Below are 22,297 nucleotides of genomic sequence, written 5' to 3'. Positions count from 1 at the left end.
CCCAGGTGACCCTGCTGTGCTGGTGATTCTCACCAGCGAGCCTGGGGATTCCAATGCCTACCAGTCCCTGGGCCCCTGCTGGGGAGGAGATGGGGCTGGTGCGGACAAGTTCAGGTGGCTCTGTTGGGGCTTTAGGGGTGATGCCTTGGCGCTGCTTTGCCTCTGTTAGTTCCCGCTTCCTCTCAGAGGTCTTAGCGCTGCCAGCCTCGGGGTAGGGAGGGGTAGGGAGGGAGCTTTAGCTTCTTTGTAGGGTTTGGGTCTCTGCTAGAGCTGGTCTCCCATTTGTGGGGGGGGGCAATGGGGAACTTACTGGTCCTGGGTTGAGTGTGTGTCCCACACTGCTGTGGGCTTTTCGGGGCTGTCGTGCTGGGGTGCAGCGATCAGTCATTTGGTGGTGGTGGCCCCTGCTCTCCCCGTCTGCACTGCCCACTTCCCCTGCTGCTTATGTCCTATCCTGGCCATTCAGTCTCGCACCTCTGGTCTTTGCCGCCGTCTGTCTCATTTGGTATGCACTCCCCCTGGGGTCCGTGGAGTTATTGCTGTCTGGACTCTGCACTCCTGGTGTGACTTCTTGGCTGTTGGTTTGCTGGTGCCGAGTCCCCTTTCCCAGCCTGGCCCTGTTTGGGCCAGGGTTGGCGGCTGAGGGAGGGGTACCCTGGAGATTTTCCAGCTCCGTGTAGGTTATAGGCTCTTCTTTTTTTGTTCTTTTTCATTTCCTGTGTTTCTCTGTTGCTTCTGGTTGTTGGGTTTGCTGGATTCTTTTTTTTTTTTTTTTTTTTTGGCCAGTCCTGGGCCTTGAACTCAGGGCCTGAGCACTGTCCCTGGCTTCTTTCCGCTCAAGGCTAGCACTCTGCCACTTGAGCCACAGCGCCGCTTCTGGCCGTTTTCTGTATATGTGGTGCTGGGGAATCGAACCTAGGGCCTCGTGTATCCGAGGCAGGTACTCTTGCCACTAGGCTATATCCCCAGCCCCGGTTTGCTGGATTCTTGATGGGGTGTTGGGTGCTGGAGTTCCCAGCTCACTATTCAGTTGGAGCGAGTTGGGGTGCCTCCCTATCGTGATGGCGCCATCTTCTCTCCCTGCTCCTTATTTTTTTTTTGTGCTCCTTATTTTTAATATGATGCTCAGAATAATACCCACCTCTGCATTTAGAGAAGATGAAATGGGTGTAAAGGACATGTACACTGCCTGACACACATGGTAAATGTCAAATCAGTGTCATCTGCTGCTGTTATCAGTGTCATGATTTATGTAATGGTTTGTCCTCCACAAGTCCATGTGCTAGTGATAGAGCCTTGCGGAAAATTACAAAGAGCATGGGACAACATCTGTGGAAGGGATTAATGTAGGTCTCATAGGACTAGATTGGCTCCTGCAACAATAGGATATAGTTTGTTTTAAAGGGGTATGACAGTTCTGGGAATTTCTCTTCTGCTGCATTATTCCCTTCTTCCACATTCACCCTACTCTGGTGATGAGCCCCTCCCAAAGAGGCCCTCACCAGGGCCAAGCACCATCTGGCACAATACCCTGGAATATCCAGAACTGTGAGCCAAATACACCTCTTCACTCATCAAGTACCCAGTCCAAAATATTTTTGGTAAGCAATCCAAAATGGATGAATACCTTCACTATTAATTAATCTAATGAGAACAAAGTATTCAGACCCAGGTGTTAGGGAGAAAGTCGAGGAGATGAAGATTCATCAATTCTCTCCCAATCTAAGTGGCTAAGACTGAGGAATGAGGATGATAATAATAATAGACAATCATTCTTTCTGTTGTGCATTTAACCCATTGACAACTTAGACAATACTCAGGCCACACCCATTTCACTGCCATGCCAAACATTTTTCCATTCTCCAAATAGACAGTGTTCTCTGGAGTTTGTGAGTCTTTACTGGCTGTCTTCCCAGGGCTGGCTTTCTTTCTCTTCCATCTCAGACTCCAAATGCATCCTAAAATGTCTTTAGAACTGCACTCCCTCCCCTCTGTCCTACTGGCTGATCCTTCGTGTCCTATCATTTGACCCTGCTTTTCTGTTCCATCATTCTCCAACCAATTCCATTTTCCAGCACTGAATCAAACCTCAACTGCTGTTGGTAGAATAAATAGCAACCACATATTATATTCCTGAAGACATTGCCTCAGATAATTGAGCAATGACATGCTTTTTTTTTACACATATGTCACATTCTTCTAATTAGAATGGAATCTCCTTGCAAGAAGTAAAGTACTTTGATGTGTCTTTAATGTTTTTTTCCAGCTTCCACCAGTGCCTTGTTCCTATATCTCCATTCCCTACTGCTGTGTGCACATGAGCTCAGATTTGAGGTTGCAACATCTTAGCTCTGTCTCACTACTTTCTCTGCAGTCAGTCCTTGCTCCATCAATTCCCCTGTGTCTTTGTATATGGAAGGTCAGAAATGTTAAAAAGAGCAATGGCCACCAATCCAGAAGCAGCACCCTGCCAATAAGCACTGGGAATTGGTATACAAATATCTCAGCCTTTAGTAAGGTAAATGTTCTACCCCAGCTACTGAAATTCCCAGAAAAAGCAAGCTTCAGATAGCCAAAAAGTGACTTAGTATTATATACCTTATTGGCTGCCTATCTTTCCCTGTCTTCTCTACTAGTATTTTCTAGGTTTACCTCCCAAATAAGCTACAAGCAATGATCCTCCAAAACAAGGGTCCACATATTTTTTTTTTTTTTGCCAGTCCTGAGGCTTGGACTCACGGCCTGAGCACTGTCCCTGGCTTCTTTTTGCTCAAGGCTAGCACTCTGCCACTTGAGCCACAGTGCCACTTCTGGCCATTTTCTATATATGTGGTGCTGAGGATCGAACCCAGGGCTTCATGTATACGAAGCAAGCACTCTTGCCACTAGGCCATATTCCCAGCCCCCAGGGTCAAGAAGACCTATATTGAAATATATATAGAGAGAAGTGTTTAAGATTTTTGTGTTTCAGGCTAGATAGTACCAAGGACTAAGAAAAACATATGGAGTTGTTCTTCCATGAGACAAAGAAAAAAATTGTTTGCTCCAGGGCAGTCATGAGATGAGAATGAGAGGCATAAAGCTGCGCACTTGGGATGATGGAAAGGGAGGCTCCAGGAAGCTAGAAGGACTGGGTAGAAGAGCCATGTTAAATAGGATTAACATGAAGGGGAACACTGTGTTAGGTACAATTTAAACTATTTTTGCCTTTTGTGGTACAATTGGGACCTTTCAGTTAACTTGACACTGCTCAGGATGAATATCAGTAGGAGTGGATTCCATTTGCAGAAGGTCAGAAGCTTTAAGTCATGGGTAGTGGTGAGTGGTGGGTATGACAAATATTTAAAAATCATTCATGGGTCAGTCAATGTTTTTGACCTATATTTGTATCATCCACAATAACTACCTTAGGGCCAAGACACACAATAACTGCTTAGGGTATTATTATTTGAAAAACTGTTTAAATAAATATACCTTTGCTCTTTTGATAGCACATTCATTAGTAATCATTGATAATCATTCCTGTGTTCTTTCGTAGAGATTGCTACATAGACACAGACACAACCACACACACACACACACACACACACACACACACACACACACACTTGCATACTATAGCAGAGTTCTTCTGATACAAGAACTTGAAGATTCACCAGATGGAGTACTCGTGCTGCTTAAGAAAGCCCAAGAAAATAAAAATTCATTGAATCATTCATCAAATACTTATGCAATAAATGTTTACAAGTTATTGGAGATTCAAGCATGGAAAAGTAGAATCCTTGTCTTCAAAGAGGTCACAGTATGAATTCTGGTCATTATTCTCCCCTCAACACTTTTCCCTTAGCATGAACCAATGGTGAATCATCTCATGGAAAATACTCATGTCTCATTCAGTTCCTCTCCTTCAGAACAGACTTGCTGTGCTCTAAGTGTGTCACCAGTCTTCTTTCTTGAAAGGAAACTCTTGAATCCACTTCTCTTTGTCCTGAGAAGGTGGGAGGGCCACCAGCACACAGACATTTATTATTATCTCTCTCATCCTCAGGCTTCCTTCCAACCTCCTACCTCCATTAACAGGCTGGCCAAAAGGCAAAACAAAGTTACTAGACACTGTTTGAAAACACACAAGTCCATTTTATTTGAACAACACAACCAGTATGTGGTGATGGTTGTTAGAAAGTTACAAGACAGTTATTGGAAAAACAAAACAAAAAACTCTGGAGCCTGGAACTTTTTGCAGGGTTGGAGGGAAAAATATTGAGCTAACGGGGTCAGAGATGGTCTAGAAGTGCCATTGTGCAGGCTTTGTGAAAGTCTATACACTTTCTATAAAAGAGTGCTATATCAGAAAGGTAAGTTCACAATTTATTACTGGCTTTGGAAACTGTCATTGTTATTCTTTGGAAATTACCCATTTGAACATCCTCAAAAATCTGATAAATGAAATGAAAAGTAGAGGAGGAAAAATAGTTAAGAGGCTTGGATATTGAAGTACAAATCTAGTGACTCTGATGTTTACTTTCAATAAGAAAGAAAATCATTTCTGCCTTTAAAAAGACAATTATACATTCTTTCCTGTTTTCAGGCATAAGCTCTTAAAAGATAAACCCAACTATAAATCATGTTGTGAAAGGCACCACACTGCAGCTGTGCTTTTTACTCCTTTCTACTCCTGATGAGAATTAACGAGAGGTCATTCGATGCTAAACAAACCTCATGGATTTCAAAATATAGCTTACAGATATAATGTTATGTTAAAGCAATGATATTTAAGAAGTATTTTGTTCATATAGTATACCTGCATATCTGAGTACACACATGTGTTATATATAAGGATGAGACAATGAACATAAAAGCAGACATAACATTCTTTATCTTGATTCATGAAATGTCCATCATAGTGTTCCTTTTTCCTTTCTCCCCTCCTTCCTCCCTCTGTCCTTCTCCCTCTTCCTCCTTTCCTTCCTTCCTGAAGTCAGGTGTTGACTTCAGAGCTAGAGGGGTGTAGTCAAAGCAGACCATAGAAGATTTGAATATGGCCAAAGAATACAGAAAAATCAGAGAGGGGACATGGAGACTGTTGACACAGGAAGTTGAAAGAGTGAAGTGACAGTGATTTTCCCTCCATATTGGTAGCAAGTAATAACTGTGCCTTCAAATAAGCCATTCTTACAAGTTTTATTGATTTAGTGATTAAATCAGTAAACTTTCTAATCTTAACAACAACAAAAATTAGAAGAAAATGAGACTTCTTGAAATTCAAGCAAACACAGGAAAAATCTAGTCCTTTTTCTTCCGTGACTAAATGATGTTATTTTCTTCAAGCATCATAACATGTATTTAATAGTATAATAACATGATTTTCAGATATCTAAAATGTGAACAACCATTATTTCTAGCTCTTCTAGAAGGAAATTAACATATATGTGAGAATTTTTACAACAATATAGGCGCAAGCAAATATTTTCTTCCTCAACTCTCCAAATTCATATAAAATTAATGCAATCTTGGCTGGGACAGGGGATCATGAGAAAATACTTGGGATTAATTGGGTTGAATTGCACAATCAGCTGACAGAGTTACTTTTTTGTTACCCCCAAAACAATTTTTGATTGTTTGCTTGATTACTGAGAATATTGAAAGTAGAACACCCAACTAAATGAACACTCAAAGGCATTTTAGAATTTCTCAGTATATTCTTTTACCTCAAGTTCCCTGAGCACAATCTATGACAATTTAACATAGTTAATTGTCTTCAAATATGGGTAAGACTTGTGTCTCAACTGCAACAATACATTAATTTGTTAAAGGGAAATAACAGGAAGCATCAATATGTAAGTCAGGAGTTGGTTAGTTTTCTTTTGGAAGGGCTAGATAGTAAATATTCTAAGATTGTATATATATCATTTCACTGGTATGAGTCAAAGCAGCCATAAACTACACATAGACAAATAAGTATGGCTACATTCTAGTAAAACTTTTTGAAAACAGGTGGCTATCCCTGCATAGCAGTTTGACAAACCCTAATTTAAATGAAATTGCCACCATTAAGATAAGTGCTAAATCTCTTCCAAGTTGAAAAGCATAGGACAATACTGAGTTGTATTTGTCATGTTGCTGTGGTATACTTGCAAGTATCTGTGTATTCTTGGTCTATTTTTTTAAAATTACAAAACAGTTTTTGGATCTTTTTAATATCCCATAATATGCTTCCACTCTTGAATACAAATTATATTCAAAGGCATAGAATTTGTCCATTTGGGTTGAGTCTGAACAAATGTTGTTTGCTACTTAATAATGGAAATATCATTTTTAAACACCTTGAGTTTAGTTTCTATTACACTGGTGTGTATATTATACAATAAATATGATCATCTCTTTTGAAAAACTACTAGATTTCATAAACATAACTTGATACATAATTGAAAGTGCTTTTAAGAACTATCAATACACCAAAGTAAAGTCAATAAACACTATGATCAAGGAGGTTTACAAACATGTTTGGAAATTACCTGTTTACACTGTAGGAAAATACCCCACTTAGTACATTAACAATTTTCACAAACACCCATACTTCCAGGAATTCAAGTATTTAAGGTGACTCGAAAACGATTTTGTGTCATATGTATAAATCTGTGATTTTTTTTCTCCAGGATGTATGGGTATTGCAGCTATTTTCCTGGTACATATTAAGGTACCTTTCCCTCAGGCACTAATTCATTATATCATAATCCTTTGAACTTGTGAACACATGTATAAATTTAAAACTACAGCCAGCAAATGTCCTTAATATTCCTTTCTCATCATCTCACAAGAATGTCTGTTTTAGAATGTGTTTCTGAGTTTGGTTGTCTTCACATTGTTGGGATAGTAGTTAGTGGTGTACTGGGTATAGAAATGAAAAGCTTCAATGATGTGGCAGAAAAAGCATAGTCCAGCCTCTTCTAACAGCTCCAGAAAGCATTAACAACATCTAATAGTATAGGTGTCAACATTTGAAAATCTTATCTCAAGTCAAATTTATTTGTGAATGCAATTGTGTGTACCTGTTATCTGATTATGATTTGAAAAAGCAGACCATCAACTTGAGAAATTCAGATCAGCAGCATACTTTTCTGCTTTTCTGACAGTCATTGGCCAAATTTTACTCGTAGAAATAACACACGTTGGATAAGAAATGTACTCACTGCCTTACATTTGAAACTGTAAACCCCTCTGTACTTATTTTGACAATAAAGAAATAAATTTTAAAAAGTGAAATAACACTTAGATGATGGAGTTCTCTTTTTCTCTTCATTTCTTTTTTTTTCCCTTGGTGGATTCAGTGGTGGTTCTTGATCCTTAGAATGTTTGACTTAGAAGTCCAGATTTGGATCTGTTATACTCATACTGTTATATTTCAGAAAAAAATGCAGCTATTCTACATGTTCTTTGTAGTCAATGGTTGAGGCTTAATTTTACCTCTTCCTCTTGGTCTTATTTGCCATTTTCTCTTTAAGAGTGCTTTAGGTATCTTTTCTTATAATCAGCTTAAGACAAGGTGCTTTCCTTCCTGGTCTACTTTTTTTTTTTTTTTTTTAAGTGAAGGTTAATTGTACAAAGGGATTTCACCATGGTATTTTATACATGTACACATTGTACTTTGAGCTCCTTCTATATCTGTCTCTCATTCCATCCTCACCTTTGCTCTTCTATTTCAAGAGCTTTCAGTGTGTTTTCTAAAATGCTATTTTTATATAATTATTCTCAATTAGTATGTAGTTTTTTTCCACTGAAAAGGTATCTTATCTGATGACTTTACAGTAGTAGGAGGTTACAACAATAAGTGAGTTTGTCACTTTAAAATGTTTTGGAATTGTGCTGGGGATATAGCCTAGTGGCAAGAGTGCCTGCCTCGGATACATGAGGCCCTAGGTTCGATTCCCCAGCACCACATATACAGAAAACGGCCAGAAGCGGCGCTGTGGCTCAAGTGGCAGAGTGCTAGCCTTGAGCGGGAAGAAGCCAGGGACAGTGCTCAGGCCCAGGACTGGCCAAAAAAAAATGTTTTGGAATTACTTTCATCATGATGTTGCTGTTGTTTTGCAACCTGAGTAACTCCTGATGAATTTCCTGTAAGAGAACTTTTCCATCTCTCTTAATATCCCTGAACTCCAATTACAGACCATAGATTCACACTCTGAAAAAGTCACCCACATTAGTAGTTACACTTATCCAAATGGTGACTAACAAACCAAAGGAACCAAACTGGATGACAAATATTTAAAGGCTATGAACCTACACATTAAGAGAAGTCACTTGTGGATCTACACACATTGATTATTTACGTTCATGAATTTTCAAGTAATAGAAGACAGTATGCTGGACACAACTCACATTTAGTGCTGATTCAAGACCCAAGGGAATGAAAACACCTTGATTGTTGTCTGCAATTCTAGAGAAAATGTTGGGATCCCACTCTCCTCAGGCAGGCAGGCTATTATGCAGTGTTGTTAGTAGTGGAGTATCTGAATAACTTCAAAGTGTGTTTTCAGTAAGTTAATTCCATTCAGCAGGAAAGCCTTAGCTACTGAAAATGCCATTTATGACTTTATAAAAAGCAGTTGATCCCACATTTAGGTCTTACATTGTACTGGACATAGAACATATATTTTTTTCTGAGCCTAATCCAAGCCTAGCTTTTCTTTACTTAAAAAAAGTGAATCATCTATCAGAATATCAATGCAATATTTCCTGTATATTTTCAAGGAAGTTTGAAGTAGTGACTGTATATTTTGATCCTAGTGAGCTGATCTAAAATTTTTTGTATGATTTATATAAAACGTTTTAAAATTTAATTTAATTTTTTATTGTCAAGATGGTGCACATAGGAGTTACAGTCACATGTTTAAGGTAGTGAATACACATGTATTTCTTGTCATATCTGTTATCCCATTCCTCATTTTTCTCCCTTCTTCCCTCCCCCCAGTACCTCACCCCACCCCCTTGCTTTCTTCATTATTTTTTCAAAAACAAACAAAAAATCTTATCCTTAATCTACATTGTCTCTCTAGTCTACAATGCTTATATCCTCTATGATTATTAATAGTACAACAATTCCTTCCAGATCAGGTGATATATACATATACATCTCTTTTCTTTTGCTTAGTGTATTCTGCTCTTTTTTTTTCTCTAATTTTCTCCCCTCCCTGCTGCCCTTGAGCTCCTTGGTTTGTGCTCATCAGTGCCCATTGCAGTTGTTGGGCCCTTTCTACAGTATCCCCCTCCCCCATTTTCCATTAATTCTGTGCACTCCTCTCAGCTTCTTTCAGAAGTGCACCTGTGTACATCTTGTGCAAAGTAAAGGGCATAGAGTCCTTTAGTTGATTACAAAGAAGTCTTTTGCTTCCTTATCTTTGGTGTTCTTTACATCCTGGATATTAAATTATGTACATATGATTTTATGTACATATGAATTAGTGTTTTTGTTTCACTTTTGGGTGCCTTTCTCCCAAGGATGTGAAATGGTACCTTGGGTCCTGCTTTCTTTGTTGTGTCTCTTTGTTATTTATTTCTAACATCCACATATCAGGGAGACCATGCACCCTTGTTCTCTATGTTCTAGGCTTGTTTCACTCAACATTTTTTGTTCAAGACCTGTCTATTTCCTTGCAAGTGCCATTATTTTATTATTTCTAATCGCTGTGTAGAATTTCACTGTGTACAGGTACCACATTTTTTGGATCCATTTATCTGTAGTGGGGCATCTGGGTTGTTTCCATATCTTGGCTATGCTGAGATTTTTGAAGAACATCCAGACTGCTCTCCAGAGTGGTTGTACTAGTTTACATTCGCACTAGCAGTTCAGTAAGGTTCTTCTTTCTCCGCACCCCCTCCAGCATTTGTTGTTGCCTGAGTTCAGAGTATAAGCCATTCTGACTGCGGTAAGGTTTATTTGACTTACTGCTACCCAGTAAGTCATATACACAGTAAGTGATTGATAAATACCTTTAATCACCTTATAATATATGATTCATTGTCACAGAAGAAATTAATGTAAGAGCTGGGCAGTGTATGTCACAGTTCAGAATTTCTGCTAGATTATGTGAATATGAAATTACCATAAAATAATTTGGTAATGAAAAAGCAAACTCAACTAGCCTAAAGAGTTTACATGAGGACTATGTACCTGAACATTAAAAAACTCACTTATTAATATGATATAATATCTTAATGTATGATATATACACATGATATATATGTATTATATATGCATTCATGTATGATATATATGCATTATACACACATACATATATACATATATACATATATACATATATACATATATACATATATACATATATACATATATATACATATATACGTTCTTGGCCATACACACACATGCACACATCTCTTGGCTACACACACACACACATACACACACACACACACACACACACACACACACCCTTTTCCTGACTATATAGACACACCTTATTGTCAAAAGAACTGAGCCAACTGCTTTCAGACACCTCCCTGGAGCAAAACCACCTTATGGCATAGGGGCAGCTTCAGAAATTCAGCGAGCTGCCAGCCACAGACTCTGAGCTCTCAGCCTCCAGAATAATGCAAAGATGATGTGACTCTCTCATTGCTAAAGTCTATGAGACCACCAACCACCATTATTACCTCCATACCTAAGCTCTCTGTTGCTTAAAATTCCCAGGATCCACAGCTATCTCTCGTGACTTACCTCCTACCCAAACACTATGGCAGAGTTTCTGAAGCATCATGACTTGTCCCTTCTCAAGATGTCACCTGATTAAAACATTCTGAGGTATGGGCATTGAGGGTGGATGTTTTATCCAGTGTTAATCTGCCATGCGGGAGCGGTCATCATCAAACCTATCTCCCCAACCTATGTTAAGGCTTATGGGAACTGTGAGATTCTTCTGTGGCTATGACTGCCAGTTTGTCTCCAGGGCTGCCAGCAGTCTGCAGATTTACTTGGGATTGTACAGCCCCCACTCCCCCACCAAGCTGAGGTTGGAATTGTTTCTCTATTTCTGCATGCTTTTAAGCTGTCCTGTCATCTCTTATTTAGTATATCTCTGTATCATTTGTCTTACATAATTCTGTTTCCTTCTCTCTACTCCTCCTTATAACCTCAAGCAGGGCTGTCTTGTGGTTGAATGGATGGTTTTAGCATGGATATGTGTCTTTGGAGTCTAATTTCTACAAGTGACTGAAAACCTGTGATAGCTCGTTGTTTGAGCTTGGCTATTGCTTCTTTTTTTTGAGTCCCAGTGCTCTTCTTCTCTCCCTCTCCTTGGAAAGCAGTTTCTTCTTTGTTGCCTAGACTCTTTATTTTCAGAGACACATAGAGGAAACCTTTAATCTGTCATCTTATCCTGGAAGTTAAGGACCTAGTTAAGGTCCTATCCAAATCACTTATGTTTCTGCTAGAAACAAATGCATCCCTAAAAAATTTTAGTGAGTTTCCATTCAAATGATAGTTTAATTGACTTTTCTGGGCTTACTTTAGTGAATGAATCTTTGCTGGCAAGAAGTGATAGGACATTCTGATTGCTATTACTTACTATTGTTGCTTTCTCAAGGAAAGTATTCAGGATGAAATGAAGATTAATTTTTTTTTATATTAGGATTCAATGGGCTTGGATTTTAGTCAGATAGTGACTTATGCATGATTGGACATAAAACCAAATAAAGAGCATTTTCCAGTGTTAGCAACCAGAACTGCATTGACACCTTCAGAAATATTTGACATGCATGAATCAAAAGTAATCACAGGCTCATTACAGCATTTCAAACAAATAAGATTATATTACTATCCTTTGAACAACTTTCTGATGAGTTTCCAAAGAACATCAAAATGATTACCATGACCATGCAGTCTGCCCTTAGGAGATTTCAGGCATTTGCTCCTCCAACATGTAGCACTTGCTCCATTATAGGTACTTTGGATAGTCTATGCTTCTTAGCTATCAGTTCAAATGCCGTATTCCCAAAGAATCCTCCTGAAACCATTCAAACTAAACTTAAAACACACACACACACACACACACACACACACACACACACACACACACACACACTTTTACTGTATAGCATTACTTATTTTAAAAATCATGCTAAAAAAATAAGGGAATGGGTGGGTTGGAGCAGAGTGAAGATGCTGAAGGGTTGGCCTGGATTGAAATGCTTTATATACATGAACTGCTTTGTTTAATGGTTAAAAAATTCAATGTATAACCTGAAAAGTGAGGGAAGGGTGGATTGGGTGAGGAGGGTGAGAATGTGGAAAGGGGCAGCACAGATCAAGACATGCTGTATTCATAAACTGCTTTGTGGAATGGCAGCTCCTTTGTACAACTACTTGAAAATAAAAACATTAAAAAAGAAGAAAATCATGCTACCACTATGTGCTGGTGGCTCATGCCTGTAATCCTAGCTACTCAGGCTCCATATCAGGTGAGGGTTTTTTGAAGACACATGCAGCAAACTTATAAAACTATTAACAAGTTAAATGTAGTACTAAATGAAAAGGGTAATAAATTATGCAAGTCTCTTTCTAGGAATGTAAAATGAATATAACATTTGAAACTTGGTACAATTCTTCATATTTACAAGAAAGAAAATGACTATAGAACATATGATCATCTTGACCAATACAAAGAGAATATCAAAGTTCAGCAACCAGGGGCTGGGGATATGGCCTAGTGGCAAGAGTGCCTGCCTCATATACATGAGGCCCTGGGTTCTATTCCCCAGCACCACATATACAGAAAATGGCCAGAAGTGGCGCTGTGGCTCAAGTGGCAGAGTGCTAGCCTTGAGCAAAAAGAAGCCAGAGACAGTGCTCAGGCCCAGAGTCCAAGGCCCAGGACTGGCAAAAAAAAAAAAAAAAAAAGTTCAGCAACCACTCCTTCTAAATGAAAGTTAATAGACTTGATGAATGGTACCTACAAAAAGAAGCTGCACTTAAAATTAGAATCAAACTGGATGCTGTTGGTGTATGTTCATAATCCTAGTTCCTTGGGACAATGAGATCTGGAGGGTTGAGATTTCAAAACCAGCTTGGGCAGAAAAGTGTGAAAGACTCCATCTCCAAAATAAACCACAAAAAACATGACAGGAGGCATGGCTTAAATGTGCCAACCGAGCAAGCACAAGGTCTTGAGTCCAAAGCCACCAAAACAAAACAAAGAAAGATATTATGGTTAGTAAGATATTACACACTTTTCCCTTAACATGGAGAACAATGTGCGACCCTCTATTCTCATCGATTCTGCTTAATATTCAATCATAGGTCTTATCACATTCAGCAGAGCAAACTAAACAAAGAAACAAACAGAAAAAAAATATGAGGTAAAAAAACACCATGTAGATGGCAAACAAAAAAAGAACTGTTTTCATTCTGATCAATATAATTTTTACATGGTAAATCCTCAAAATTTAAAAAATAGTAATAGAACTAAAATTGATTTTCAAAGTCACAGAATACACAGTGAACATATAAACTCCATTATAATTCTTTATATTAGCAGCCAAGGGCTGGGAAAACCAATTTCCTAAATAATAGTTACAATAATATCTAAACCAATTTAAAAACATTGCTGTAACTAACAATCTAATTAATGGAGAGAAATGTATTAATGAATCAGAAGATCCAATATTGCTAAGATTTCGATTTCTAGATTCCATGCAAACCCAATCACAATCTCAGCAAACTTTCTTTGTTGAGAAATTAATAAGTTAATTCTAAAATTTATGTAGTGATGAAAATATACAGAATTGCCGAAACAATTGGAAGCAAAGCAATTTTCTCTTTGAAAAAGGAGAAAATACGGTATGCATATAAACTGATTTTAAGACTGGCATAAAGCTACGATGATTAAGACAATAGATTGGATTAATCTAGACAAAAAGATTCATGGATCACACTAGAAACTCTAAAAATATTTTCACACATTAAATGGTACTTGCTTACTAAGATGGCCTCAATAAAATTTATAGATGGAAAAAAGTGACAAAATAATGGGATAAATACATGGAATAAAATTAAATGTGACATATACCTCACACCATAAATATGAGCACCTGCTATGATATACAGTCATATTCCCCTTTCAGACTGAGGTTCTCTTTCATTCTGGTTTCAGCACTATTATGTTGAGCCAAATTGTATATCTCTCATATTTGCTTGTTGAGACTTAACCCTCTGTAATTCAAAATGTGACTAAATTTGAAGATAAGGTTTTACAGAGGTAACTAAGATTAAATGAGATCATTGAGGTAGAGCCTAATCCAATCTAATTAGTGTCTTATGAGAAAAGGCTGTTGAATCAAACCCATGGAGGAGTATGTGAAAACATGGTGAAAATGACCATTCGTCAACCATAGAGACATTACTGTCTCTATAAATAGGTGTGAGGTAGACATTTGTCCCATTTCATCATGTAAAATTGCAGTGAAGAAATTCCATCTTTAAAGGAAAAAGAAATATGTCACCAGGTTCCAAATCTATTGGCACCTTGTTCTTGTAGTTTTTAGTTTCTGGAAGTACAAGTCATTAATTTCAGTTGTTTGTAAAGCATCTAGTCTGTGGTATTTTGTTATAGCAAACTGGGTGAGCTATGACATACTTGGACATGAGAACAGATAAATACATTGTGAAATATTTATATTACTGCAATGAAAATGAAAGAAAAAATTATTTTTAAAATTTTTTATTTTATTGTCAAATTGATGTACAGAGAGGTTACAGTTTCATACGTTAGGCCTTGGGTACATTTTTTTGTACTGTTTGTTACCTCCTCCCTCATTATCCCCTCCCTCCTCCCTATTTCCCTCTCCGTCCATGAGTTGTTCAGTTGGTTTACACCAAATGGTTTTGCAAGTATTGCTTTTGGAGTCGTTTGTCTTTTTATCCTTTGTCTCTCAATTTTGATATTCTCTTTCACTTCCCTAGTTCTAATACCAGTATATATAGTATCCAGTATATTCAGATGAGATACAGTGATAGTGTGAGCACAACCACAGGAAGGGATACAAGAGGATCATTGACAAAAGACGCTACAGTTTCACAGGGTGTGTTGAAAGTAATTACACAGTCGTTTCCATAATATGGAGTTCATTTCACTTAGCATCATCTTATGTGTTCATTGTTATTAGGCTCTTGTGATCCTCTGCTGTGACTAGCCTAAACCTGTGGTAATTATTCCCTATGAGGGAAACTATAGAGTCCATGTTTCTTTGGGTCTGGCTCACTTCACTTAGGATAATTTTGAAAGAAAAATTTATATACACAATATGGATGGATTTCAACTCACTGTAGTGAACTAAAGAAATTGTGTGTGTGAGAGAGAGAGTGTGTTTGTGTGTATGTATTTTTATTTCATACAGTTCTAGAAAAGTCCAATCAATTTAGTGTATGGTGATAAAAAATCTGAACAATGTAAATACCAATTAACTTTGTTTAGGGATAATTGGCAGGAAGCATGGTGGAGCACTTTGGGATGACGAGAATAAATATTAGCTGAGACAAAATTGGCATGGCTATTAGCAGTTGTAAAAACTCACTGAACACTGTTGGGGTCAGTTGTGCCTTTAAGAGGCCACAGCTGGCTTTGGCCCATCCCCTCTCTTTCCCTCTTTAACAGGAAGAGAAGCCCCAGCCCCTTGGGCCGAGCACGTGTGCAATGGGGGGGGGGGATCCCAGGAACCCAGTCCTTGGGGGGCTGGGCCTCCGCCCACAAAGGAAGTCCCCTGACATCACTTGACAGATAGCCCTCGTGGCCAATCTGTATTCCCTCTCTTCTGCCCGCCCTTCGGGGTATATCTGTTGCTCCTCATTTGAATAAATTAGAAGCCCTAGAGGTTTTCTCCAGGGACCCACGCATCCGTGTCTTCTTTGGTGGGTTTGGGGCACCCTGCGACCACACACTACTGAGGGCTACCTGTGGCCATCGCTCCCATGTGAGAGCGATAAAGGACCACCCAGGAAGGGGTGGACAAGCCCCTTCCCCCCCCCCCAAGTGGAGGGGAAGTAGAGAGAGCCCAACAGAACACATTTTAAATATGTGGGCATGTAAATTGAACCTTAACAAAGTAAAAACTTAAGAACTTCAAAAAAGCAATCAAACATTTTTATCTCATTATGAACAACACTCATCTAGGTGTTTGGTAACCATGTTGATAATAAGCACAAAACACAGAAGTATTGATCATGAATGTAAGTAGTTATAGTTACACTTAGTAATGGTTGTTTGGCCTGATTGTCAGCCATAAAGGAAATAGAAATAAATTTATACTCATCTTTCAATAAAGCGCAACTCTTCTAAGAATATTACTATTGCTACTTGAAAAAGTTAATTGAAGTATATATATATATATATACACACACACATATATATATAACTTTAAGTTCTGGTTCTCATTTTTATATGTTCTTAGTCAAAATAGGTTTGGCTATCAGGAAATTTATAACAATATTACTATTGCTACTTGAAAAAGTTAATTGAAGTATATATATATACATATATATATATATAACTTTAAGTTCTGGTTCTCATTTTTATATGTTCTTAGTCAAAATAGGTTTGGCTATCAGGAAATTTATAACAGTAATCAATTACTCTTTATGATTTTTAGTTTATAAGTTGAACAAAGATATCTTTATGTTACTCAAATTCTAGACCAATTTCTTTTTCTCATTTCATTAACAAACTCTCATTTACCCTATCTATGTATGATAGTGTGGCTTTGTAGTGATAATGGCTCTTGAAGAGCTATTTTCAAATCCACTAATTTCTCAATTTACCAGTTTACATTTTCACATATATTCATTAAATACTATGATTGTCTTCATTCACCAATCTTCCCTCCATTTGTCTACCTCCCACCCCTTGAGCCTCATCCCGCTCCAAAAAAAAGAAAAAAGTTTGATTGAGATAGTTGGGAAGGAGAATGATGGAAGTTGTGACATTAACCAAGATGCACTGCACTTATAAATTGATATGTTGACTTGAAGTACCTTTGTAAGACTAATTAAAGAAAACAAAAAATAATATTTAAAAATAAAAATTATGTCCATATGTTCATGTAATATATCCCATGACTATTTAAAAAATGGGACATTTCTTTTTTTAACTTCTTGTAATTTTGAATTCTTTTCATATTGTCAAAGTGATGTACAGAGGGGTTACAGTTTCATATGTAAGGCAGTGAGTATATTTCTTATCAAACTTGTTACCTGCTCCCTCATTTTTCTCCCACTGTCCCTCTTCCCCAGTTTTTTCCCTCTGCAGTTGTACAGTTGGTTTATAGCATATTGTCTTGTAAGTATTGCTGTTGGTGAGACAAAGAGTAAAAGGAAAACCAGCACATTTCTTGAATCAATGACAAGAGAAGATAATCCAAACATGACCTGGAAAATGACTAAGTTGGATGTGGAAATGCTGAAGTAATTATGGGTTGACTGCATTAAGTATCACTTTCGTGGGTGGAATGTAAATGTTCTGCTTTCATCACCCACATTGTTACAACAAATTTTCCATGCTTTCAAATTTCTATAACTCCTTATTGACAGTTGGTTAATGTTATTGGTTCAGTACTATTCTTTGAAGCAGTACCCTCATATTTCGAAACAGCAGAAAGATTATGTTAAAACAGAAGTGTCACACCTGAACTGCAGTGTCATTCATGTGAAGACAGAGCCTTGCATTTGAAGATGTAGAGACACCTAGGAAAGGTCAAATGAGTGAGGTCTTTATAATTGGACTAATTTTTCTGTAAGGTGAATAGAAATCCAAGGACACATATAGTTGTTTTTACATCTGTATAAGCTAGAAAAAAATCAAGAAGAGCAGTAAGAGAAATGTTCTACTGCTTTCTTTCATTTATATTTATCAACCAGCTAGAGAAATATAAGAAGAATTATATATCAGGAATGATCCGACTGAGATCAGCATAACAAAGCAGTGTGAGATGAATCCCTTATTGTAGGAAAAAAATTATAATCCAAAATGTAGTTTTTGGGTCTGGGAATGTGGCTTAGCAGTAGAGTGCTTGCCTAGCATGCACAAAGCCCTGGGTTCGATTCCTTAGCACCACATAAACAGAAAAATCCAGAAGTGTCACTGTGTCTTAAGAGGTAGAGTGCTAGCTTTGAGAAAAAGCCAGGAACACTGCTCAGGTCCCTGAGTCCAAGCCCCAGGCCAGGCAAAAAAGAAAACAAAACACACACCCCAAAATACCCAAAATGTAGTTTTCTGAATGATTAATGTTATTCTTTTTTCCTCATCAGCTGGCAATATAAAGAAGACTGTTCATTAAATACAACTAGAGTTAACTAAAGTACCGATATTTTAAAAGCTAATATCCTGCTGGCATGGAGTGATTTTATGCCTACCTTCTCATGAACCTAAAAATAATATTACCCCAGTAATTTACCAGATTGTCCATATTTAACATAGTGGTATTTTTTTTCTAAGTCAAGATTTGGTGAAAACATAATTTTGAAAAGTAACAAGGTCGTACCTTCTCTGAACTAAGGCTTAGGTTATTATTTATTTGTTTGTTTGTTTGTTTATTTATTTATTTATTTATTTATTTTATTTTTGCCAGTCCTGGGGCTTGGATTCAAGGTCTGAGCATTGTCCCTGGCTTCTTTTTGCTCAAGGCTAGCACTCTACCTCTTGAGCCACAGTACCACTTCTGGCTTTTTCTGTTTATGTGGTGCTGAGGAATCGAACCCAGGGCTTCGTGCATGCTAGGCAAGGCACTCTACCACTAAGCCATATTTCCAGCCCTTAGGTTAATTTTATATGAAAAAAAAATGATCATTTCAAGTCTCAGAAAATGGTCCTAAGGATAAGCAACAAGAGAAGAAAGATTTATTCAAGAAAATATGCTAATATTCAGCAAGGACAATATGAGTCTTTGGTATATGAAACACGACCTGCTCTTTCTCCTGTATCCTAATCCAACAAGGAAGAAACCTCGTTCTATATCAATACAGCCAAGAACAAAGGGCTCTCTCTCTTGCTCACATTTAGATGGCTTTCTAAAGGAAAGGGTGTCTTTGTCATTTTTCTCCTCCCAATTGGTTGCTAAGGTTAAGAATCAGGTGAATGCTGTGAAAGCAGGTTCTTCTTCCTTCAGCCAGCACTCACTGGTAGAATGTAGGCTCTACCTTGGGCCTGGTGGTAGTTACTGTGAATACTAGAATTTCAGTGGCTCTGACACTAGCTCACAAAAAGGTGGTTTTGTGCCAATGGAGCTGTGCTGAAAGTACCTGAGGTTATTAGACCCATCTAACAAAGCTCTCAGCAACTAAATCCAGACGTGTTATGTGAAAGAAAACTGGTAATGTCCCAATCCCAAGTTCTACACCTGAAATAAGAAGAGTTCATTCATTCAAGAGAGAGAGAGAGCGTGCTCCTGATTGTTTTTCAGAAAGAACTGACTTTTTTTTTGCAACTAGACTGCAGGAAGCTCAAGCCCAAGGGCAAGACAAATGTCAAACACTTCAGAAACAATTCATTTGAAGGAACCTAAATTTGGTTGGTTTAATCTGTAGAACAAATTTACACAGGTATTGTTTCCAAAATAATAAGGAACAATCAGCAGAATTTAAAGGCTAGTTTTGTCGAGGAAGGAGACAGTTTAAAAAAAAAAAAAAAGCACAATCAAAGTCATTGTCATTCCAGAGTGACTCTAAGCATAGCAAAGGCTATGGCCCTATAGGAGCAGCATTACACACTTAGCAGAAAGTGAGAATAGACATCAGTAAAATACTCCAGTCCACTGTTAAAAAAGATGAATAAGCAACACTAACAAGGCCAGAAAGAAGAGACTAGTACAGGGAGCTGGTACAATGTGTTATCTAAAATATTCAATTTAAAACAGATGACTCTGGGAAGAGAGCTGGTGGATGATTACATGGTTATAGTGCTTTGGCCTAGCAAGCATGAGGCCCTAAATTCAAATACCAGTACTGTCCAAAATAAAAGAGGTGAAAAGAAACTGGAAGGTATGACCCATCCAGTACCAAGGGGAACAGAAGCTGCTTTGGCGATCAACAAGCTAACAGATTTAAGAGACAAAGCCTAAAAAGTACTCATTATAAATCTGCTCAAATAACCAAGGGAAGAAAAAGATGATTAAACAAAAAAAGGAAGAATCTATGGGATTATGAGAAAATAACTGTAAATTATACATTTGATAAGGAGTTAATATCCAAACTATGAAAGGAACTCAAATCAGTAGCAAGAAAGGAACTACAAAATGAGAAAATGGCCCCAAGAAGGTATTCCTTAAAGCAAGACATACAAATAGCAGTCAAATATATGAATAAGTTTGTAGCACCACTTTTCATCAGGGAAATGCAAACTAAACCACATTGAAGTTGAATAAAGACCAGATCAAAGATGCATTGAGAAACATCAAAACAAACAAACAAATGAGAAAACACTTACTATCATCTCAGACCTGCTAGAAATCCTCATGATTGGAGAAAAGATGGATGATAGCTAGTTCAACAAAGTTGTGGATCAAAGGAAGGCCTTGTATACAGATGGTAGAAATGTAAATTAGTATAAATGTTATGGAAAACAGTATGGAGGTTCCTCAAAAAATTGTAATAGAACTACCAGATGATCCAGTTATTTCATCCCGGGTATATATTTAAAGGTCCTCATATTACTATGTCAAAGAAATAGCTATTCAGAAGTTCTTAGAGCATCTTTCACAGTAGTCATGGTATTAAATAAAACTAAGTGTCCATAAATGATTCAGTGAATTTAAAAAATGGCATATGCACACAATGCAATACTGGAAAAATATATGTTGTCATTTTTCTTAGAACATTGCTGACTCTGGACAAACTGTGTGACCTCATTTGTATGTGGAATCTAAAATGTCAAGTTTATACAAAGAAAGAGTACAACTGTTGTTATAAGAGGCTGGAGCACTTATGGTGGCCAGAGGATGGAGGTATGATGGTCAAAGGCACAACATTTCAGTAAAACAAAAGGAAAATATTTTTGTTATCTGTTACACAACCATCTTTACCAAACTTGGAAATAATGGATTGTATATTTCAAACTTGTTGAGAGTAAACTTGTTCAGGTTTACATTAAGAAGATGTGCCATACTATTCATTAGATTAAGTCATTCCACAGTACATCAAGATATTGTGTGACATGGCATAAATCTATTCAAATTTTAATTGTTAAAAAAGCAAAAAATTCAAAAAGATAAAAAGATACCATGAGAATATTGCATCACCTAGAGAGTGTCAGTTAAAAGAGAGAGTATTATATAGGAACCAGTTAGATATTCTGGATTTGAAATGATACAAATTAGAAATTTACTGAAATGGCACACCAATAGATTTATGATGATATAATAATAGAAATCTTGAAATTCAAAGAAAGGAGAAAGAGCATTAATGAATACAAAAACAATACATGTCTAATATGATTACAGGAAAGAAAAGAGACAAAGAATAACAAACAGTATGCGGAGAATTGGTAGCTCAAAGACAAACACGCTGAAAATTAACCTGCTGGGGACTTGCTGAGGCAGCACATTTACTAAGATTGAAACAGTACAGAGAAGATTGGCATGGCCCCTGTGAAAGGATGATGCATAAATTCTTCAAGTGTTCCCTTTTTCTCTATTCAGGGCTACTACACTGCTACTCGAGCCACATCTGTACTTTCAGCTTTTTGCTGTTGAATTGGAGATAAGACTTCCTGACTAGCATAGCTTTGAATTAAGATCCTCAGGTATCAACCTTTTGGGACAGTAGGGTTACAGGTGTGAGCCACAGGCATCCAGTTTACATAGCTTTTTGTGGTAGTGCTTCTATTTTTGCCCACATAAACAAATAAGTTTGGGAAAAAAATTAAGCATTCTTTTATGTCTTAATTAGATGGCATTACAATACATATTATAATAGATTAATTGTTGATGCAAATTAAAAAATAGCTTTCTAATTGAATTAAATCAATAAATCCCCTAAAGCAATTCATATCATACTTATAGTAAGAATATCTGATGTCTTTGTGCAATATGATAAAACTTAAAAAGTATATGATTTGTGACTGTAAAACAATAAGCAAAAGAATAACTTGCCTGTCCAACTTAACAAATATCAAGTGGAATAAACACAGAGATAAGTAACTGGACATAAAATTGCAAAAATATTCAAAGATAAAAACAAGAATAAAATTTAGCAAGCAGTATGAGAAAACAAATTCATTGTCTATTAGATAATCCTGAA

The 22,297-nt window shown here is 37.3% G+C and overlaps 1 non-coding gene across 1 annotated transcript; it reads left to right on the top strand.

Moving 5' to 3' along the window:
• Positions 1–21,585: 21,585 nt before the first annotated feature.
• On the top strand, positions 21,586–21,688 carry LOC125351011. Its single transcript, XR_007210904.1, has one exon. It is a non-coding gene; the product is annotated as a U6 spliceosomal RNA (small nuclear RNA).
• The last annotated feature ends 609 nt before the right edge of the window (positions 21,689–22,297 follow it).

The sequence above is a fragment of the Perognathus longimembris genome, chromosome 4, assembly GCF_023159225.1.
Source record: "Perognathus longimembris pacificus isolate PPM17 chromosome 4, ASM2315922v1, whole genome shotgun sequence".
NCBI classification, from domain to species: domain Eukaryota; kingdom Metazoa; phylum Chordata; class Mammalia; order Rodentia; family Heteromyidae; genus Perognathus; species Perognathus longimembris.
The sequence above is the reverse complement of the archived record's forward strand: the minus strand, read 5'-3'. Positions and strand labels throughout refer to the sequence as shown.